Raw genomic sequence first — 17,620 nt, 5'->3', positions numbered from 1 at the left:
AAAGTCTTTAAAAAAAAAAAAATTCCCAGCCGAAAGGCCAATCTGGTCCCTGCTCAGCCCTTAACTGCTGCAAGGTTAATTAGAGCTTCCAAACTTCTATTCCAACTTTGATTACATTTTATAGCTATTTCTTCACCGTTGATCAATGCAGAAGTCTGAGAAATGATCTGTAGATCCATGTAGTAAAATAATACATTAGAAATAATTCATACCCCAAATGAACTACTATTCTTCCCCATGTCAACAATGTAACCGTGTAAATATCTGCATTTATTTAATTTTGAAGGGTTATATTTAAATGATAATCATTATTAAGTGGTAATATATATAGTTATATAAATATTATATAAATCTGTTTTTTAATCTTCAATGGTTTTTAAGAACATGTTACAGCACCCCTCATTATACTTACAGTTTTCTGTACATTCTTGCCCTAAAGGAAATTTTTTAAAAAAAGGTCTAAATCTGTAAATCACAACATGTATTGGCTTTTCTCAAAAATCTGAGTTGTCCTTTACCACATTTCTTATAGAATTCATGCTATAGTACCATGATCAAAGTTTCTGAAATTCAGTGACATTTCTTGTCCTCAATATGAGTCTCTGGATAATGCTAAGTATAGTTTAAGTAAAAATACTGGTCTGTTAGGAGATTAATAATTTCTACTACTTCCCCTTGGATGTTGTTCTTTCTGTTGGGAGAATAGAAACACATTTGTAGCACAACATAACATATACAGTTAAACTGGCAAGTTGGAAAACTGTAGTACTTAGTGTCATACAAGTGATCAAGGAAAATATTAAAAGTTATCATTGAAAGTAAAATACAAATTATAAATATATGTGTGGAGAATCTGTTGAAACCCCAGCAAAATGCAGAAAATCCTTATAGAGCTAAGGATCACTATACGGAGTGGGGTATAGGAGAAAGATACAAGCACAAGTAATGAGGTTTAGAAATACTGTACTATTATTTCATTGCAATACTGTGTTATTATTTTAATGTGATTATAATTAAGTGACATAATACTAGGCAACATGGGCTTTGTATTCAATATCAAAAAAACAAAACCAAACTTTTTGCTGTTGAGTTGATTCCAACTCATAAAGACCCTATAGGACAGAATAGAACTGCCCCAAGGGATTCTAAGGAGTACCTGGTGCATTGAAACTGCCAACCTTTTGGTTAGCAGCCATAGCTCTTAACCACTATGCCACCAGAGTTTTCCTATTCAATACATACAATCTAATTGCAAAATACTTTGAAGTAAGACTCTGTTAAACAGAATTCAGACTTAATTAAAAGGTGGATAGGAAAGTTGCTTTTTCCAGAGCTAAGTAGGCACTATTTTGTTGTTGTTAGGTGCCCTCTACTCAGTTCTAGCTCACAGTGACCCTACGTACTACAGAACAAAACACTGGCCAGTTCTGTGCCATCCTCACAATCATTGTTATATTTGAGCTCATTGTTGCAGCCACTGTGTCAATCCATTTCATTGAAGGCCTTCCTTTTTGCCAAAGCCCTACTTTACAAAACGTGATGTCCTCCAGGGACTGGTCCCTTCTGATAACATTTCCGAAGTACTTGAGAGGAAGTCTCGCCATCCTTGCTTCCAAGGAGCATTCCGGCTGTACTTCTTCCAAGACAGATTTGTTAGTTTTTCTGGCGAACCGTGGTGTATTCAATATTCTTTGCCAACACCATAATTCAAAGGCAGCAATCAATTCCTCTTCAGTTTCCCTTATTAATTGTCCAGCTTTTGCATCTATATGAGGCGACTGAAAGTACCATGGCTTAGGTCAGGTGCACCTTAGTCCTCAAAGTGATATATATTTTTGCTTTCACAAAATCAAAGATAAAGATGATTACTAAATTAATTATGGAGATACATCTGCTTTTGGTAAATAATCAAGTTAGCTTATCCTTGGGATCTTAAGAGTTAATTTAGAAATAAATTATAACCAGTGACATACGCCTTTTACATAATTTAGAGATAATTATGTGTGTGTTTTTTAATTACACATATTCTAATATCTCAGTGCTCCATTTAGCCATAACCACAGAGATCTTATAGATCCAAATGGAGCTGTGATCATAAAGAAATAGTTTTTTTTTTTCATTTCTAAATCTGTATCAAATTTTGTGCACTGAAGCTTAGATCAAAAGTACTATAATTTTGTTCTGTTCAATGGCGTAGAAAATTGAGGCAAATGGCTGATTAGTGCAGTCTCAAAGAACATTTTTTTTAGTTTTTGGCTATCTTGCAAGGTGTGTTAGATTACTCCAACAAATTTGAATTTAGATAATTATCTCGATTTTTTATAATCACATATATGTTCCAGAAGAGTCTGTATATTTATTTGTAAGCCATTTGGTATATTATAAAATCTCAGTATCATATTTTTAACACTTAAAATATTTAATGCAATCATATGAAAAGTGGTGTCAGAACACTACCTGCATTAAAAAAAAAATTAACACGGCAGTTTATAATATGTTGGTCAGGAAGCTGTACCATTGACTTCTCTTTAGTTTTTTCTTACACTGTTGCTTCCAAGAATAATTCCATGAGCCCACCCTGAAATATGTTTATAAGATATTTTAGCAATTTTTATGACATTGTCACATATTGAATGAGGCTTAACTCATTGATTGGTAAGTAAAAAAAAAAAAATTTTATTCAGTATGTTTATTTATTTTTCTTTTTTAATTGAACTTCAGATGAAGGTTTATAGAACAAACTAGCTTCTCATTAAACAGTACACATACTGTTTTATGACATTGGTTAACAATCCTATGACATGTCAACACTCTCCCTTCTCAGCTTGGGTTAACTTTTACCAGCTTTCCTGTCCTCTCCTGCCTTCTAGTCCTACCCCTGGACTGCTGTGCCCCTTCAGTCTCTTTTTGTATTATGGGCCTGTCTAATCTTTGGCTGAAGGGCGAACCTCAAGAGTGACATCATTACTGAGCTAAAAATGTGCCTGGGTGCCTTATTTGAGGGGTTTCTCCACTCTCTGTCAGGCCAGTAAGCCTGGTCTTTTTTTGTGAGTTACAATTTTGTTCTACAGTTTTCTCCAGCTCTGTCCAGGACCTTCTATTTTGATCCCTGTTAGAGCAGTCAGTGGTGGTAGCCAGTCACCATCTAGTTGTACTGAACTCAGTCTGGTGGAAGTCGTGGTAATTGTTGTTCATTAGTCCTTTGGAGTAATCTTTCCCCTTATATCTTTAGTTTTCTTCACTCTCCCTTGCTCCCAAAGGGATGAGACCAGTAAGATATCATAGATGGCCACTCAAGGATTTTTATACCCCAGACGCTACTCACCAAAGTAGAATATAGAACATTTTCTTTATAAATTATGTTATGCCCATTGAGCTAGATGTTCTTCGAGACCATGATCTCCACAGCCATCAGCCAAGCTATTCAGTCCCTCAGAGAGTTTGGATGTGTCTACGCAGCTTCCATGACCTTGCCTTGGGCAAGCTGTATTGGCTTCCCCAGTATTGTGTTCTTTCTTTTACGTAACCAAAGTTATCGCTTATCTACTGTCTATTTAGTGTTTTTGCATCCCCACCCCTGCCCTTCCTCATAACCATGAAAGATTGTTCCTTTTTTGTGTAAAATTTTTTTTTTTATTGTGCTTTAGGTGAAAGTTTACAAATCAAGTCAGTCTCTCATACAAAAAATTATACAAACCTTGCTATGTACTCCTAGCTGCCCTCCTCCTAATAAGAGATCACATTCCTCCTCTCCTCCCTGTATTCCCCATGTCCATTCAACCATCCCCTGTCCCCCTCTTCCTTCTCATCTTGTCACCAGACAGGAGTTGCTCACATAGTCTCGTGTGTCTACTTGAGCCAAGAAGCTCACTCTTCACAAGTATCATTGTCTATCTTATAGTCCAGTCCGATCCCTGTTTGGAGAGTTGGCTTTGGGAATGGTTCCAATCTTGGGCTAACAAAGAGTCCAGGGACCATGACCGTCAGGGTCCCTCCAGTCTTAGTCAGACCATTAAGCCTAGTCTTTTTACGAGAATTTGAGATCTGCATCCCACTGCTCTCATGCTCCATCAGGGATTCTCTGTTGTGTTCCCTGTCAGGGCAGTGATGGGTGGTAGCCAGGTACCATCTAGTTCTTCTGGTCTTAGGGTGATGGAGTCTCTGGTGTTTGTGGCCCTTTCTGTCTCTTGGGCTCATCTTTACTGTGTGTGTTTGGTTTTCTTCATTCTTATTTGCTCCAGATAGGTTGAGACCAATTGATGCATCTTAGATGGCTCTTGCTAGTGTTTAAGACCCCAGACACCTCTCACCAAAGTGGGATGCAGAACATTTTTTAATGCATTTTATGTCAATTGACCTAGATGTCCCCTGAAACCATGGTCCTCAGACCTCTGTCCAGGCTACTCTGAAAAATATGGAACTCTTCACGAATTTGAGTTTCATCCTTGCACAGGAGCCATTCTAATCTTCTCTGCATGGTTCCAATTTTAGTCTATGTGTTGCTGAAGTGAGCACTTGTTGTAAAATTTTTCATGGATTTTTATTGTAGTGGTCTCATACAATATTCGCACCTTTGTGATTGACTTACTTTGCTCAGCATAATGCCCTCCAGATTCATCCACATTGCAAGAAGTCTCAAAGATTCATCATTGTTATTTATCGTTGTGTAGTATTGCATTGTCTGTACGTACTGTAGTTTATCATTAGTATGTTGATGGACATGTAGGTTGCTTCCATCTTTTTGCTATTGTGAACAGTGCTGCAATGAACATGGGTGTGCATATGTCTATTCATGTGATGACTCATTTCTCTAGGTTATAATCCTAGGACTGGGATTGCTATAAAAAAAAATATCATAAGGTATTTCTATTTCTAGCTTTCTAAGGAAGTGTCATATCATTTTCCAGAATGGTTGTATCATTTTGCATTCCCACCAGGAGTGCATAAGAGTCCCAATTTCCTGAGGCCTCTCCAATATTTGTTATTTTCTGTTTTTTAGATTAGTGCCAGTAATGCTGGGGGTGAGATGGTATCTCATTGTGGTTTCGATTTCCATTTTTCTAATGGCTAGTGATCGTGAGCATTTCCTCATGCTCCTGTTGGCTGCTTGAATGTCTTCTTTGGAGAAGTGTCTGTTCATTTCCTTTGCCCATTTTTATTTGGATAATATTTCTTTTTATTGTAGAGGTATTGGATTTTCCTATAGATTTTAGAGATTAGACTTTTGTCAGATTTGTAATAGCCAAATTTTTTTTTTTCCAGTGTATAGGTTCTCTTTTTACTCTTTTGGTGAAGTCTTTTGATGAGCCTAAGTGTTTATATTTTTAGAAGATACCAGTTATCTAACTTGTCTTCTGGAGTTTGTGTGTTGTTAGTTATGGTTAATATCCTATAATGCCATGTTTTAGTGTCTCTAGCATTTATCCTGTTTTTTCTTTCACAAACTTTATAGTTTTTGGCTTTATATTTGTGTTTTGACCCATTTTAAATTAGTTTTTGTGTATGGTGTGAGGTATGGGTCCTGTTTCATTTTTTTGTAGATGTTGTTGTTGTTAGGTGCTGTCAAGTTGGTTCGGACTCATAGCGACCCTATGCACTACAGAACGAAACACTGCCTAAGCCATCCTCACAATTGTTGTTTTGCTTGAGCTCACCGTTGCAGCCACTGTGTCAATCCACCTTGTTGAGGGTCTTCCTCTTTTCCGCTGACCCTGTACCCTGCCACGCATGATGTCCTTCTCCAGGGACTGATCCCTCCTGACAACATGTCCAAAGCAAGTAAGATGCAGTCTTGCCATCCTTGCCTCTAAGGAGCATTCTGGTTGTACTTCTTCCAAGACAGATTTTTTGTTCTTTTGGCAGTCCATGGTATATTCGATATTTCCTCCAACATCACAATTCAAAGGCGTCAATTCTTCTTCAATCTTCCTTATTCATTGTCCAGCTTTGACATGCATATGATGTGATTGAAAATACCATGGCTTGGGTCAGGATCACCTTAGTCTTCGAGGTGACATCTTTGCTCTTCAACACTTTAACGTGGTCCTTTGCAGCAGATTTACCCAATGCAATGTGTCTTTTGATTTCTTCACTGCTGCTTCCATGACTGTTGATTGTGGATCCAAGTAAAATGAAATCCTTGACAACTTCAATCTTTTCTCCGTTTATCATGATGTTGCTCATTGGTCCAGTTGTGAAGATTTTTGTTTTCTTTATGTTGAGGTGCAATCCATAATGAAGGCTGTGGTCTTTGATCTTCATCAGTAAGTGCTTCAAGTCCTCTTCACTTTCAGCAAACAAGATTGTGTCATCTGCATAATGCAGGTTGTTAATGAGTCTTCCTCCAATCTTGATGCCCATTCTTCTTCATATAGTCCAGCTTCTTGTATTATTTGTTCAGCATACAGATTGAATACGTATGGTTAAAGGATACAACCCTGACGCACACCTTTCCTGACTTTAAAACAATCAGTATCCCCTTGTTCTGTCCAAACAACTGCCTCTTGATCTATGTAAAGTTTCCTCATGAGCACAATTAAGTGTTCTGGGATTCTCATTCTTTGCAATGTTATCCACAGTTTGTTATGATCCACAGAGTTGAATGCCTTTGCATAGTCAATTAATCACAGGTAAACATCCTTCTGGCATTCTCTGCTTTCAGCCAGGATCCATCTGACATCAGCACTGATATCCCTGGTTCCACATCCTCTTCTGAAACCAGCCTGAATTTCTGGCAGTACCCTGTCAATATAATACTCCAGCCATTTTTGAATGATCTTCAGCAAAATTTTGCTTGCATGCGGTATTAATGATATTGTTCTACAGTTCCTGCATTCAGTTGTATCATCTTTCTTGGGAATAGGCATAAATATAGATCTCTTCCAGTCAGCTGGCCAGGAAGCTGTCTTCCATATTTCTTGGCATAGATGAGTAAGCACCTCCAGCGCTGAATCTGTTTGTTGAAACATCTCAATTGATATTTCATCAATTCCTGGAGCCTTGTTTTCACCAAATGCCTTCAGAGCAGCTTGGACTTCTTTCTTCAGTACCATCAGTTCCTGATCATATTCCACCTCTTGAAATGATTGAACATTGACTAATTCTTTTTGATATATTGACTCTGTGTATTCCTTCCATCTTCTTTTGATGCTTCCTGTGTTGTTTAATATTTTCCCCACAGAGTCCTTCACTATTGCAACTCGAGGCTTGAATTTTTTCTTCAGTTCTTTCAGCTTGAGAAATGCTGAGCATGTTCTTCCCTTTTGGTTTTCCATCTCCAGCTGTTTGCACATGTCATCGTAATACTTTACTTTGTCTTCTCCAGAAGCCCTTTTAAATCTTCTGTTCAGTTCTTTTACTTCATCAATTTTTCCTTTTGCTTTAGCTGCTTGGAGTTCGAGAGCAAGTGTCAGAGTCTCCTCTGACATCCATCTTGGTCTTTTCTTTCTTTACTGCCTTTTCAATGACCTCTTGCTTTCTTCATGGATGATGTCCTTGATGTCATTCCACAACTTGTCTGGTCTTTGGTCACTAGTGTTCAATGCATGAAATCTATTCTTCAGATGGTCTCTAAATTCAGGTGGGATATACTCAAGGTCATATTTTGGCTCTCATGGATTTGCTCTGATTTTGTTCAGTTTCAGCTTGAACTTGCATATGAGCAATTGTTGGTCTGTTCCTTAGTCAGCCCCTGGCCTTGTTCTGAGTGGTGACATTGAGCTTTTCCATCATCTCTTTCCACAGATGTGGTCAATTTGATTCCTGTGCATTCCATATGGTGAGGTCCATGTGTATAGTCACCATTTTTATTGGTGGAAGAAGGTATTTGCAATGAAGAAGTCATTGGTCTTGCAAAATTCTATCATTCAATCTCTGACATTGTTTCTATCACCAAGTTCATATTTTCTAACTGCCAATCCTTCTTCTTTGTTTCCAACTTTCACGTTCCAACCACCAGTAATTATCAATGCATCTGGATTGCATGCTTGATCAATTTCAGACTGCAGCAGCTGATAAAAATCTCCTATTTCTTCATCTTTGGCCTTAGTGGTTGGTGTGTAAGTCTGAATAATAGTCATGTTAACTGGCCTACCTTGTAGGCGTATGGATATTATCCTATCACTGATAGCGTTGTACTTCAGGATAGATCTCAAAATGTTCTTTTCGATGATGAATGCCACACCATTCCTCTTCAAGTTGTCATTCCCAGCATAGTGGACTATGTAATTGTCCAATTTAAAATGGCCAGTACCAGTCCATTCAGCTCACTGATGCCTAGGATATCAATGTTTATGTGTTCCATTTCATTTTTGAAGATTTCCAATTTTCCTATACTCATACTTCTCACATTCCAGGTTCCAATTATTAATGGATGTTTGGAGCTATTTCTTCTCACTTTGAGTCATGCAACATCAGCAAATGAAGATCCCAAAAGCCTTACTCCAACCACGTCATTAAGGTCAACTCTATTCTGAGAAGGCAGCTCTTCCCCAGTCATCTTTTGAGTGCCTTTCCGTCCTGGGTGGAGGCTCCTCTTCCAGGCCATGTTCCACTGCTATTAATAAGGTTTTCCCTGGCTAATGCTTTTCAGAATTAGACTGTGGGCTCTTTCTTCCTAGTCTTTCTTAATCTGGAAGCTCAGCCGAAACCTGTCCTCCATGGGTGACCCTGTTGGTATCTGAACACTGGTGGCATACCTTCCAGCTTTACAGCAACACACAAGACCCACAGTATGACAAACTGACAGACACTTGGGGAACATCTTGGGTAGAGTCTGTGAATTCTTGGATAAACTAATCATAACTTTATCATAAAATGTAAACAGGAAAAGTTAGAGTTGGGGAACTAGCACTTGATGATTTTTTACCATTTTTAGTATGCTTTGTGGTTTCTTAACATTGTTCATTGAAAATAAAGTCTGATTCATTCATTTATTTGTTTATTAATTCTTTAAATCCACAATTGCTTATTGAAGACTCATCATCTGTAAACACACTGTAGGAAATGAGAACACAAGCAAACAGACAGAAAAGACCCTTGTGTTTGTGGCAAATATTGACATCACTATAGTTCTAAGGATTAATTCAATATTTATGTATTAAAAAAATCATTTAGGGCTTACTTGTACTAATGTCTGAAAAGACAGTAATGAATGAAACAGACTCTATTCTTGCCCTCTTGGAATTTGGATTCTAGTGCGGATGGGGAGAAAACATACAAATTAGTACATACCAAGTGGGAAGAATTGGTATAAAGATTAAGGAAGATAGAGCATATGTGTGGAAGTATGGGAAAACCTCATTAATTAGTTGACATTTGAGCAAAACTAGAATACTATACCCAGTGAAAAGAATAAAATCTAAAAAAAAAAAAAAATACCTCATGAAGGAAATGCTGAGTTTATCACCAGTAAACCCTTATAAGAGATATCCTAAAAAAAATCATTTATGCAGAATAAAGACAGTCACAAGAGACAGCTCTTGCTTGCAAGGAGGGATGAGAAGCAAAGAAAGTGGTAAATATGTGAGTATATCTAAAATCATAGTAATGATAATATCCAGTGAAGTTAAAAATCAAGAAAAGAAGTAAAACATTCCAAAACATACCATATAAATCATGAATGGAGTCACTGGTGTTAAATCTTTCTAAACTCCTTGTATTGTCTAGGAGGTGGGTAAAAATATTGATGGATTTTAACTCTATATGTATTAACTGGGAAACCCTAGTGGTGTAGTGGTTAAGAGCTATGGCTGCTCACTTAAAGGGCAGCAGGTCAAATTGACCAGGCGCTTCTTAAAAACTATGGGGCAGTTCTACTCTGTTCTATAGGGTCACTATGAGTAGGAATTGACACAATGGATTTGGATTTTTTTGGTATACGTTAACTGTACGTGTTGTGATTTCTAGGCAATGGTACAAAATAAAAATGGATTTTACAGCTTTCCAAATAGTGGTAAAAAAAACAAAACAAAAACCAAACCTGTTACTGTCCAGTCGATTCTGACTCATAGCGACCCTACAGGACAAAGTAAAACTGCCCATAGGGTCTCCAAGGCTGTAATCTTTACAGAAGCAGACTGCCACATCTTTTCCCCTGCAAAGTGGCTGGTGGGTTCAAACTGCTGACCTTGTGGTTAGAGTCCAGCACTTAACCACTATGCCACCAGGGCTCCTTTCCAAATAGTAAGCAGGAAAAAAAAAAAAAAAAAAAAGAACATTCTAAATCCAAATGAGGTTACGGAATGAGATGAAAAGATGAACACAGAATGACTGAGTTAAATAAAAACATAAAATAAGGTGGTAAAAATAAATGATCAGTTAAGACAATAAATATAATTGGATTAAATGCACCAATAAAACACAAAATTTGTTCCACTTTGTAACAAAATCCAGCTACACGGTCTTTAGAAAAGATAATTTTAAGTCATAAAATGCATAACAGTTACAGGAAAAAATAAAGAAAAATAAGCAAAAGTCTGTATACTTACATTAATATCAGATAAAATAGACTCTAAGGCAAATGGCATTATTGCAGATAAAGAGTGTCACTGAGTGTTAATAAAAATTCAGTTCATCTTATTGTTGTTGTTAGGTGTCGTCGAGTTAGTTCCGACTCATAGTGACCCTATAGGAGAGAGTAGAACTTCCCCATTGGGTTCCCAAGGAGTGTCTAGAGGCTTTGAACCACAGACATTTTGGTTAGCAGCCAAGCTCTTAATTACTATGCCGCCAGGGTTCCTCAATTCATCTAGATTATATAAAAATTATTTATTTGCATGAACCTCGTAAAATAACCTGATAATATGTAATATAAACATTTATAGAAGCACAAAAACAGATAACATACATCACATCTGAATATTTTGCTTAACTGTACCAGTAATAGATTGACTAAACAGACCAAACATCAGTAAGAATATTGGAGATTTGAAGAATGATAATCAATAAACTAGATATGGTGGGCATATGAAAGATATTGTACCCAATGATATTCAACAGTTTTTAACAAACATAGATGAACGTCCATCAAAATTGATTTTATGCTGTACCACAAAGCAAGCCTCAACCACCTTTAAAAGATAAATATGCAAACAGCCTTGTCAATGACATTGCTGTTAAATTAGAAATCTAGTAGCAAATCAGATAGGGAAAAATTTTAAAGCACTGTTCTAAATAATTTATAGGTCAAAGATAAATATTAGATACATGTGAAATGTAGCTTAAGTAAAACTCAACTGAGAATATGTTGTTGTGGGTGGTGGAATCCACTCTGACTCATGGTGACCGTGTAGGACAGAGTGAAACTCCACATAGGATTTCCTAAGCTATACTTTTTAAGGGAGCAGATTTCCAGGTGTTTTTCTTAGCTGGAGCAGCTGGTGGATTCAAAAAACTGACCTTTCATTTAGCAGTGAAGTGTTAACCATTGTGCTCCAGGACTTCTTAGGGGGTATAGGATTTTAAATTTTATATTAGAAAAAAACAAAAGATAAAAAATTAATGAGATAAGCATCCAACTTTGTTGTTGTTATTAGGTGCCATAGTCGGTTCCAACTCATGGTGACACTATGTACAACAGAATGAAACACTGCCCAGTCCTACGCCATTCTCACAATTGTTATGCTTGTTATGTTATCCATTGTTGAAGCCGCCATATGAATTCGCCTCATGTAGGGTCTTTTTCTTTCACACTGATCTTCCACTTTATCAAGCATGATGTCCTTCTCCAGGGATTGGTCCCTCCTGATAACTTGTACAAAGTATGTGAGACAAAGTCTTGTCATCCTGGTTTCTAATGATCATTCTGGTTGTACTTCCTCCAAAAAAGATTTATTATTTCTTCTGTCAGTTCCATGGTATATTCGATATTCTTCACCAACACCATAATCCGAAGGCATCAATTCTTCTTCAGCCTTCCTTACTCATTGTCCAGCTTTCACATGCATATGAGGCAATTGAAAACACCATGACTTGAGTCAGGCACAACCTTGGTCCTTAAAGTGATATCTTTGCTTATTAACACTTTAAAGAAACCTTTTGCAGCAGATTTGCCCATTGCAATGCATTGTTTGATTTCTTGACTGCTGCTTCCACAGGCGTTGATTGTGGATCCAAGTAAAATGAAATCCTTGACAATTTCAAACTTTTCTTCATTTATCATGATGTTGCTTATTGTTTTAGTTGTGAAGATTTTTGTTTTCTTTATGTTGAAGTGTAATCTGCATTGAAGGTTGTAGTCTTTGATCTTCATCAATAAAGTGCTTCAAGTCCTCTTCACTTTCAGCAAGCAAAATTGTGTTATCTGCATATCTCGGGTTGTTAATGAGTTTTCCTCCAATCTTGATGCTGTATTCCTCTTCATATAGTCCAGCTTCTCGGATTATTTGCTCAGCATAGAGTTTGAATAAGTGTGGTGAAACACTGAACCCTAACATACACCTTTCCTGACTTTAAACTATGCAGTATTCCCTTATTCTGTTAGAATGACTCCCTATGTGCAGATTCTTCATAAGCACAATTAAGTGTTCTGGAATTCACATAATTTGCAATGTTATCCATAATTAGTCATGATCCACACAGTTCAATGTCTTTGCATAGTCTATAAAAGACAGGTAAACATCTTTCTGGTATTGTCTGTATTTAGTCAAGATCCATCTGACATCCGTAATGATATCCTTCACTCCATGCCCTCCTCTGAATCTGACTTGAATGTCTGGCAGTTCCCTGTTGATGCACTGCTTCAACTATTTTTGAAAGATCTTCATCAAAATTTCACTCTATGTTTGATTTCTGCTGTATCACCTTTCTTTGGCATGAGCACACATATGAATCCCTTCCAGTTGGTTGGCCAGGTAGCTGTCTGCCAAATTTCTTATGGTAGATGAGCAAGCACTTCTGGCCTGCATCCATTTGATGAAACATCTCAATTGGTATTCTGTCAATTCCTGGAACCTTGTTTTCATCAATGCTTTCAGTGCAGCTTGGACTTCTTCCTTCCTTACCATCAATTCTTGATCTTATGCTACCTCCTGAAATGACTGAATGTTGACCAATTCTTTTTGGTACAGGATATCTGTGTATTCCTTCCATCTTCTTTTGATGCTTCCTACGTCATTCAATATTTTCTCCATAGAATCCTTCAATATTGCAACTCGAAGCTTGAACTTTTTTTCCAGTTCTTTCAGCTTGAGAAATGCCAAGCATGTTCTTCCCTTTTGGTTTTCCAACTCCAGGTCTTTGCACATTTCGTTGTAATAATTTCATTTAACTTCTCAAGCCACCCTTTGAAATTTTCTGTTCAGCTCTGTTACTTTATCATTTCTTCCTTTTGCTTTAAATAATCTATATTCAACAACAAGCTTTAGAGTCTCTTCTGACATCCATTTTGGTCTTTTGTTTCTTTTCCGTCTTTTCAATGACCTCTTGCTTTCTTCATGTATGATGTCCTTGATGTCATTCCACAACTCTTCTTGTCTTTGTTCATTAGTGTTCAATGTATCAAATTTATTCTTGAGATTGTCTCTAAATTCAGTTAGGATACACTCAAGATCATAGTTTGGCTCTTGTGAACTTGTTCTAATTTTCTTCAGCTTCAACTTGAATTTGCATATGAACAATTGATGGTTTGTTCTGCAGTTGGCCCATGGCTTTGTTCAGACTGATGATACTAAGCTTTTCCATTGTCTCTTTCCACAGATGTAGTCATGTTGATTCCTGTGTATTCCATAAGGGAGGTCCGCATGTATAGTTGCTGTTTATGTTATTGAAAAGGTATTTGTGATGAAGAAGTCATTGGTCTTTCAAAATTCTATCATGCGATCTCTGGCATGGTTTCTATCACTGAGACCATATTTCTACCATTAATGACAAAGATGAAGAAATTGAAGATTTTTACCAACTTCTATAATCTGAAATTGATCTAACATGCAATCACGATGCATTGATAATTACAGGTGATTGAAATGTCAAAGTTGGAAATGAAGAATATGCAACAGTGGTTGGAAAATATGGCCTTGGTGATAGAAACAATACCATAGATCACATGACAGAATTTTACAAGACCAATAACTTCTTCTTTCCAAATATCTTTTTGCAACAACATAAAAGGCAACTATACACGTGGACCTAACTGGATGGAATACACAGGAATCAAATGAACTACATCCAACCATAAGGTTAAATAGTAATAATAATAAAAAGAGCAATAGAATAAACCCCCAAAAAGTAGATGGCAAATTTAATAAGTAATCTCTGGGTGGTGCAAATTATTAAGGTGTTTGGCTGCTAACTGAAGGGTAAACCATTCAAGTCCACCCAGTTCAAGTGTCTTGGAAGGAAGATCTGGAGATCTACTTCCAAAAAAATCAGCAATTAAAAACGCTATGGAGCACAGTTATACCTTAACACACATGGGGTCGCCATGTGTCTGGAATCGACTCGGTGCAACTGGTTTGGTTTTGGTTTTTTTAGGCTTTAGTAAAGAAGCAGTGTCACTGAAGCTAGACTGTCTCCATGTGAATCTCTGTTCCCTTTCTTACTAGTTTGTTGACTTTGGCCAAGTAATTTAACCTCTCCAGTTTCCTCATTTATAATGTATGAATGATAATTATAGTATTCTTCTTACAGAGAAGTGATGAGGATCAGAAGAGTAAATATATAACATAATACAGTCAGTACTGTGTGGTTCTCCTTTAGGAGAGAAGAAATTGATGAAAGAGATAAAACACATTTTAAACAAAGTCAAACTGATCTTTTAAAAGATAATAAAATTGGCATATCACTTCCAATACTGATCAAGGAAAATAAAGAGAGGGCCAAATTGACAATGGTCGTAAGAAGAAATGGGACATGAGAAAGGAGTGTTCCTACATGACTCCTGAAAGCTTTAGCAGGAAGGATGTTATGCAAATGGGGCAACACCTGACAGAGGCACGTGGGAATCAATTTGCTAGGATGGGCTAAGATAAGGCAAGCTCGTGTTCAAGGTGACAAGGATCCAACTGAACAAAAATGTTCCGAATATCCTGGGTATTCCAGGGAAACAATAATTCACCAGACAGCAGACAGAAGGCATGAAAAATAAGTTATTTATGAATAAGCCTAAGTTTAAACAACAGTATTTTATGAGGTTGTTTCTTTCTTTTTTTTTTTAAAGAAAAGGCTGCTTTTGTCCAGGAAAGAAGTGTTAATTAAAGAGCAATTAATTATTGAGAGCCAATTCTCTGCGAGGTACCCTGACAGGAACAACACAGTGTTTAACAAGTCCAGCATGACTGTATTTGTTTAATTATTTATTTAAAAATTTGAGAGAAGAACAAAGAAAACTTTAGTGAGCAATTAGAACCAGCAACACTAAAGTAAATGAAACCATCGTCCACTATTCTCGCCCCCTTCCTCAAGACTTTCACATTTGCCCTGCTGCATGAAGTGATACCAGTTACTGTTCAGTCAGGACAGAGCAGGAGAAAAATATAGAACAAGATACAAATTCACATACACACACAAGACCAAACTTACTGATCTGACAGAGACTGGAGGAATACCTAAAGCACAATAAAAAAAAAAAAAAAAAAACTTATATATATATATACACACTCCATTAGAGAATGGCCACTCATCATTGTATTTATAACACGTACCATCTTATGGGAAAGACCAGAACACTTGTTATACAGTCAGTTCCTACTCACAGTGACCCCATGTGTGTTGGAGTAGAACTATGCTACGTAGGGTTTTCAGTGGCTGATTTTTTGGAAGTTCATTGCTAGGCCTTCTTCTGAAGGCACCTCTGGATGGACTCAAACCTTTAATCTGGTTAGCAGGTGAGTTATTAATGGTTTGCACATTTCACCTCCCTGAAATGCTACTCCCCCAAATATCACCCCAATAGCATGCCTAGATCACTCATCACATCTTTCAGGTCTCTTCCCACATGTCACCTTTTCAAGGAAGCCATTCCAAGAACATTATCTAAACAGCCCCCTCTTCACCCTCTATCCTGTGACCCTATCTCATGTGTCTTCAGTAGTGCTTATCACTGAGATGACATAATTTTTCTATTTTTAATCACTGTTTCAATCTTCCATTGGAATATAAACCCTATGAAGCTAGAGGTTTTATTTTGCTTACCATGTATTCCAAGGTCCTATAAATGTGTCTGACGTTTATATGGCTCTCAATAAATGATAATTGAATGAGTGAATAAATGAAGAAACTAAAAGAATGAATGTCTGCAATCTTTCCTTCTTTCCTTGTACTCATCACCCACATCAAAGCCCAGACCTATAAAATCTACCTCTAAGATATATTTTAATTTTTTCTAAACCCCTACATCTTTATTGTCATTAACGTATCTTAGTATACTTCCATCTATTGTCTAGGGCCTAATAAGAGCCCCCTAAATTCCAATGTTTCTACCTTGTTTCCCTGCTTCTATTTAATCCTTTGAAATCTATTTACTTTCTAGAATTCAGAGTGTTTTAAAAACAGAAATCAAGTAGCATCTTTTCTTGGTTAGTAACATCTCTCCCTTCAATAGATTCCACTTGTCACTTAGAAAAATCCAAATTTCTTACCACCTCCTTCAAAAACATATAGTATGATATAGCCCCTATCAATCTCTCATATGTAATTTCCAAACATTCTATTCATGTTATCTACTTACTCTAATCATATTGACCTTCTGACATCCAAGCTCTTTCTCTCCTAAGAACCCTGGAACTTGATGTATTCTATACCCAAAACACTCATCTCTCACACTCTCAGTGATAACCTTTCCTTATAATTCATGTTCCAGTCTAAATGTCACTTCTTCAGAGACCTTTTTCCCCTCCCTACTATTCCACCCTCTATGTCTGTAATTATTCTCACTCACAGGGTGCTGTGGATTTCCTTTATAGCATAACGTGGAGCTGTGGTTATCATGACCTTTATTATTTACATGGCTCTTTGTCTGTCTCCCTCTGTAAAATGTAAACTCCAGCTCCACAAGCCTGAGCCCTGAAGAACTAGATGGTGCCTGGCTATCATCACAGGCCGGTCTGACAGGGATCACAATAGATGGTCCCAGACAGAGCAGGAGAAAAATGTAGAACAAAATATAAATTCACACACACAAAAGAAGACCAAACTTACTGATCTGACAGATACGGGAGGAATACCTAAAGCACAATAAAATTAAAAAATATATATGTGTATATATATATATATATATATACACATATATATATAAACCCCATTAGGGAAAGGGCATAATGGCCATTCATCATTGTATTTATAACATGTAGCATCATGTTAAACATATAATTGCCAGGAACAGTGAAAGGTCTGAGTTTTTACCTGTTTTTAAGCTAACAAGTTAGTCTGCCAAAATTTCATAGATGCTGCCAGAGGGCATGACATTTCTGTGTCAGAGACAAGGAATTTATTATACACAGCACAGAAGGAAGCATGTACATCGCATTTGTGTCAGTTCCTCCTGCCTCCCAAATACCATGGTAGTGATGTGGAGCAGCCCAGGTAAATGATGTACAAACAGTGTGTCTGCACCACAGCTGAGAAACCCCAAACTTCAAACGAACAAACAGACAAACAAACAAAACGGCTCTAGAACTCCACGCTA

General features: G+C 37.0%; 1 non-coding gene across 1 annotated transcript; it reads right to left on the bottom strand.

Annotated features, from left to right (window-relative positions):
• Positions 1-4,408: 4,408 nt before the first annotated feature.
• On the bottom strand, positions 4,409-4,515 carry LOC111751359 (U6 spliceosomal RNA). The gene has a single exon (XR_002786440.1). It is a non-coding gene; the product is annotated as a U6 spliceosomal RNA (small nuclear RNA).
• Between the last annotated feature and the right edge of the window lie 13,105 nt (positions 4,516-17,620).

This window comes from Loxodonta africana, chromosome 17, assembly GCF_030014295.1.
Source record: "Loxodonta africana isolate mLoxAfr1 chromosome 17, mLoxAfr1.hap2, whole genome shotgun sequence".
Lineage (NCBI taxonomy): Eukaryota > Metazoa > Chordata > Mammalia > Proboscidea > Elephantidae > Loxodonta > Loxodonta africana.
Note: the sequence above shows the minus strand (reverse complement) of the source record. Positions and strands in the feature narration are given on the sequence as shown.